Raw genomic sequence first — 6,261 nt, 5'->3', positions numbered from 1 at the left:
TTTATAAATGAAACTTTTGTTAACATAAAAAAACAAAAAGCCAAAAAAAAAAAAAATGGTTTCAAGGCCTAAATTAGACTTGTTACCACAGAGAATTCTGTTTACTTCTACCTTATTTTTCAGTGCCTGCCCTTATTGTAAATAAGGGAATCTTCAGAGTGGCTGACATTTCCTCAAAGATCTTTCTCACAGTTAATCTTCATACAGGCAGACTGTGTTGGGGAGTGTGATCTACCGAGAGGCAGCCCTTTCATCTGGCTCCCTCCCAGAAAGCTCTGGTGGCCTCTGGTGCGGTTTTGATGTTTTGCTTTGGTTTGGTTTGGTTTGTTTTTTGGAAGGTGTGGCCCCTTTAACATCAACATGCAGTTATTTTCTACCTTAGTTGTTATGAATTTTTAGTATATTTTACAAATTCCCTGCAGTCTTGTGTGAGACGGGCACTCGTCAAACAAGTGAATTTTTGTTTAGATTTGGGTCTCGTCTTCAGGTTGCCTCTTTGTATATTTGAAAATCTTGTGAAATTTTCAAAAGAACAATAGAAATTTGAAATACTTCTGGCCGTACCCTAAGCATTCAGGTAAGGTGTACTTGACTGTGTTAGTAAAGAATCTATACTCTCGGAGCTTGCTTTCCACCTGTACAGCACCTGCAGGTTTGGTTTGTTTGTTGTGGTCGTTTTGAGAAAGGGCTTTCCCCTGTAGCTTGGATTGGCCTCGAACTCAGCATCCTCCTGCCTCATCCTCCTGAGTGCTGGGATTATAGGTGTGCTCCATCATGCTCTGCGGGGACATTTTTAACACATCTATGTGACAATTATGTGCACAAACGGTATGAGGAAGTTATGCTAAAGAACGTTGACCACACCACTAAAATTTTAACACAGTGCCCAACAAGGGGAGAGTCAGTTTCTAAGGAGAAGAAAACTGTAAACCAGTGTTTATTTTCAGGTGGGGACCCTAGGGAAAGGGTGGGCCTTCTTGAAGCCTAGCCAGGCTACTTGTTTATTTTGGGGTCTGGGGACATTCTCTATGGGTGTAGTGTGGGTGTTTCTTGGAGGTTGTGATCTGTATGCTGAGACCTGAGGCAGGACAAGCCGTGTATAAGTAAGAGGACCCAGTAGAAGCCTGATAAGAGGGGACTGTGCTGCTAGTGAGGCAAAAGAATCAAGGAAATAAGGCAGAAAAGGGAAAAATTAAATGTTGACATCACTGACTGGAAAGACAGGCTGTGCCAGATCATGAAGAGCCTCTGGGCAGTTGTAGGGAATGGTGATTGTCAGAGCAAACATCATCCTCAGAAGGAAACCAATGTCCTGGCTGGGGATTAGTAAGGAATGCTCATGCTGGTGAGATTAACAGAGATAAAAGCTTCCAACTGGTTTAAGATCTGGCTTTAAAAGAAACTAGGAGTAGAGATTAAGTGAAGAGCTTTCCCATTTTTCATGGCTAATAGAGTTCACTACATTATCCTCTGTTCTCTGAATATTTACCATTTTATTTCTCCTGAAGTCAAAATAAACAAGGGACTTTGGGGCCATAGGAAGCTGTTTGAGGGATTTCGAGTCGCCTTAGACAGCTTGATGGTGGAGCTTGAGTTTACCCTAGTTCAAAGACATCCATGCTTTTTGTCTCCAGGAGCTGTTCTCTGCTATCTGATCCCTATCAAGGCTTTCACTGTACAAAGAACCAACAGTGCCTGGTGCTCAAGGACTGTACCAGTTCATTTCCGAGATGCTAGGTTTGTACTCACACCCACCCTGGAGACGGTGAACCGTTTCTGAAGTGAACTCAGTTTGAGAGAGAAGCTCTTGCAGGATGTTTGATGACATTTGAACCCCAAGACTGTGAAGTATTTCTAGTTGTGGTATGCCAGCTTCAGCCTTTGGTCCTCTAGCCTTCTGTTTACTGAAAACAAGTACCTGGAGTGTGGCCCAACTAACACAGACTTTTAATCCAGGAGCAAAATAAAGTCAACTCTGGGTCAAGAGGGGAAGTAAGTGACCAACCGATGGAGAATAAAGGTAAGCAACAGAAAGGAGGGTCTTTGAGAGGAAGGGTATTTGACACAGAGTAGAGATGGAGAAGCCTTTTCCTTCCGGAACATGGGTGGAGGAGGAAGGTCAGCTAGGTGCTGCCTCTCTGAGCTAGAAAGCTTCCGCACAACATCTAGCTCCTGAGTTGTCGTCTTTGGTAAATTCGAACCACTGGGATTTGGTTTTTTGGGGGGTTTTTTGTTTGTTTGTTTGTTTGTTTGTTTTTAAACAAGAAGCAGTACCTGGATAGTGGAGACATGAAAAATACCAAGGTTCAGAGTGAGTGTTGGTGATCAAGGAGGGGGTGGTGAGCTGAGGCATAGCCATGGTTTTATTAATCCTGAGTAGCTAGGTAGTTGGTGGTAAAACTTGCTGGGATATGAAACAAAGAGGAGATAGGTTTCTGGTGAGTGGAAATGGCAGTGTGGTTTGGAGCAGAAGCTGTAACCTTGGCCATTTCCAGCCCCGGCTCTCTGAGCTCTTGGATGGACTTCACCTTTCTCAGCTCTATAAGCATTATGTCCAAGGTTACAGAACATGATTCTTAGCCATCCGATGCATCCTCAAACCTGCTGTATGCAAAAAAAAAAATCATATCTAGTGCTGTCAGTGCTCACTAAAAATTAACTTAACTGTTTTTGTAGGTTTGAGTAGTGAAATTAGAACATGGTGTTCATTTTTTTTCAGTGCAGAAAGATTCAAAAGTCGGTGTTTGATAATGTCACCACAGTCTCTTGCTATCATTAAGATGCCCTGGAATATGAGTATACACAGTTTCAGTGCCCTCTCGTCATCTTGGCATACGCGTGGGCAGTGGACTTCCAGTTTCCTGTGAGGTGCTTGTCACAAATCCATTTCTAAAATCTGTTTCACGTGTTTTAGAGAAGTTTTCAGAACACACATAAAACTCCAAAAGCTTGTTTTCTGGGGCTCTTGCTTTTACAGAGGAGTGAGGCAGAGTTTCATTGAAACATCTTCAAGTGGTTATTTATAGTCAAGCACGTTTATTTATGTAGCACCATCAATGAGAATTAGATTTCATGGAAATAAGATTATAGGTGGAATTACATCTTTTAGCTTCCTGATATTATTTGAGCATTGGTTTTATACCGTCTCTTGGATCCCTCTAAGCATTATGTACAGGGTGAGATAAACTGCTTTTAGCCATCCTATGTGTCTCCAGACTTTCTTCAGACTTTCCAGAGTTCCCACAGCAGTGCTGAGCACTTGGCATCTATTAAATGGTAACATCCATTTTTGTCTATATCAGTAGTGAATCTAACATACACTGCTTACTTATTTTTTTAATACAAAATGGTTAAAAAGTAAAGTATATCTCTCATTTTATGATTTTTATAGTAACTATACAGTTTCTTATGTAAAACATATTTGTTTCTACGTGTACATCCATCTCTAAGGTCACCAGTCCCACTGTTGTGATTTTGTTTTTATTGGGACACAATCTGTAGCCCAGGCTGAACTTACAGAGCCTCCCCCTAATTGATTATCTAATATACAGTGGTCAGCCCTGAAATTATGTACATACAACAATAAACAGACATTTAAAAATCCATTAGAAAGGATCATATAAAAGTATTATCATTTTCATAGTAAAAATATAAATCACTTGCTAAAGTCATCTAATCTGTGGTTATAGGAGAAACATTTTTATGCTTGTGGGAATACTATTTTTTTGTTTGTTTGTTTGTTTTTTGGTTTTGTCGAGACAGGGTTTCTCTGTATAGCTCTGGCTGTCCTGGAACTCACTCTGTAGACCAGGCTGGTCTCGAACTCAGAAATCTACCTGCCTCTGCCTCCGAAGTGCTGGGATTAAAGGTGTGCACCACCACTGCCCGGCTTAGTTGTGGGAATATTTTAAGATACATTTCGAGAATGATCCAAAGTGACATATGGCTTTGAATTTATGTAAAAAAAAATTAAATGTTTTAAATAACAAAATATTAAGTGATAATTGTCTTAGTGATTGAGTTACTATTGCTGTGATGAGACATCATGGTCAAAAGCAACTTGGGGAGGAAAAAGTTCATTTGGTTACACTTCCAGATCATAGTCCACCATTGAAGGAATTTAGGACAGGAACTGAAGCAGAACTAGAACCTGGGGGCAGAAGTTGATGCAGTGGCCATGGAGGGGTCTGCTTTCTGGCCTGCTCCTCATAGCTTGCTCAGTCTGCTTTATTATAAAACCCAGGACACCAGCCCAGGGATGGCACCATCCACCATGGACTGAGCCCTCCCCATCAATCAGTAATTGAGAAATGCCTTACAGCTGGATCTCTTAGGCATTTCCTCAACTGAGGCTCCTTCCTCTCTGATGACTCTAACTGGTGTCAAGTTGACACATAAAACCAGCCAGTGCACTGTCACTTGTATTCATTAAAATTGTTTAAATAGCATTCTGTCCAACTGGAGATTCAATACCTTAACTAATTTTAATCTCTAATGTTAATCTCTGTTCTTTTCCTTTAATGTGCCCTTTTCTTTAGTGGAATATTGAATTAGGTTGGGAAACCTAGGACCTTAATTTGGGGAACACAGATAATCATTATTAAGTCACTCCAAGAAATTAATGTCTGAAATCAAGATTGGAAGGTTAGTCAGGCTAGTGCTTCTAAGAAATAATTATTCATTGAAAGAGGATAGCTAAAATTCTATGAATTTCAGCTATATGTAAAACTATATATTATATATAATAAACTCACACACAACATATATTATGTTTATATGCATATATTTATTTTATCTAAATATTTATATATTATACATAATATATAGCTACATATATTATATAAATATATAAAGCACTACTCCACAGGCTTAGAGAAGCTGGTGCCTTTTAGAGACCTGCATCTTTTAGAAGACATCGCAACTAGCATAGACTGTGAGCTGTCTGTAATTGCTGCTGCTTCATCTGTGGAAGATATTGTTGCTTGAGATAACCAAATGAGAAATGTTAGATGTCCCATCCTTCCTGGATCCTCCAGGGTCTCCTTTGTTTCCTAATTACTCTTCTCCTCATGAAAACCATGCCTCAGTGTTGTGTGACTTTTCCTGTGGGAACATTAGCAGATATCCATTTACCCCAGAATGGGCACGAATGACAGCCTGAGGAAACCTTTCCCTTCAAGTCCTCAGGACTGGACACCGGGGTTCCTTATGTCAGCATGGCTGACTCAAAGGTACCACAGAGCCTACCCTAGCACAGTGATAACTCAAGACAGCCGCAAGTTTGAGCTCCCTATATGGCCTGCAGGCAACACCACCATCTCGTCCCCTCCTTTGAGAGGTTATTCTAACACTTCTCTCAATAGCATCCTTACACCATCCTGGGTGGCCATTTTTCAGTACTTTGATATACACACTCATTAATTACCATGTGGTGGAGAGAGGAATCAGTAGGTAGTACTCTGAAAGACATAAAAAAGAAATTATAATAAAGTAGAAAATTATAAAGTTATTTAAAAGGAGCTGATCCCTTTGTTTCTTACTTTCTGTTGATTCTCTTATAATAAAATAATGTTTCCAAGTCTAATAATTTTTTGCTGTTGACCAGGAAATGTAGCATTGCCTCTGATGATGATCCTGACTTGCCTGGATGGGACCCTATCATTTAGAGAGAGCAGTTCTCATTATATAACGGTTAAGCTTCCACTTCGCTTTCTTGGCCTAGCCACGATTCTTAGGAAAAAGCATTAGCCCTAACATATGACTTAAATATGATTTAACCATACTTTGCATAAACCTCCTGCTTTAGTAGGTAAATTTTTACAGCCTCTTTCTACAGAATATTAAAACCTAAAGGAATCAATCTCTAGGTATATAAATCTTTGAGGTATATAAAGGAATCAATCTCTAGGTATATAAGTCTTTGAGGTATAAGGAAACCTGGAATTGTGTAAGCACCTAAGTTTTCCCTGTGGTTCAGTTGGGCTGTTAGAGCTGATGGAGCTAGTACAGCTCCCACCCCCACTCCAGTATTTCTAACAAGTACTGAATACTATGGTTTGACCAATGAATGGGAATAGCCAGTTACATTTAATGAACATATTGAACAAATATCTGTACTGTTCAATATTTTATACATTGACAAAATTAGAGATTAGATTACTCAGGTTCTACTTTGTCCAATCTATGAGCCTACCCATCACTCACTCCATCACCTACCCAGCCTCACGTCCACCATCACTCACTCCATCACCTACCCAGCCT

General features: G+C 40.0%; 1 protein-coding gene across 12 annotated transcripts in view; it reads left to right on the top strand.

The window, feature by feature from the left end:
• Window positions 1-6,261, top strand: part of Sgms2 (sphingomyelin synthase 2) — an 83,095-nt gene that overhangs the window by 43,878 nt on the left and 32,956 nt on the right. For 4 of the 12 annotated variants that reach the window (XM_031375536.1, XM_031375538.1, XM_031375535.1 and 1 more), the window contains 2 exons: window positions 1,635-1,737; window positions 1,957-2,020. The exons of 5 other annotated variants lie outside the window; for them this stretch is intronic. The gene's annotated coding sequence lies outside the window, so the exon portion shown is untranslated. 3 more of the 12 variants (XM_031375537.1, XM_031375541.1, XM_031375533.1) reach the window with 3 other exon arrangements.

The sequence above is a fragment of the Mastomys coucha genome, unplaced genomic scaffold, assembly GCF_008632895.1.
Source record: "Mastomys coucha isolate ucsf_1 unplaced genomic scaffold, UCSF_Mcou_1 pScaffold16, whole genome shotgun sequence".
Taxonomy (NCBI): domain Eukaryota; kingdom Metazoa; phylum Chordata; class Mammalia; order Rodentia; family Muridae; genus Mastomys; species Mastomys coucha.
This window is presented reverse-complemented; position numbering and strand designations above follow the sequence as displayed.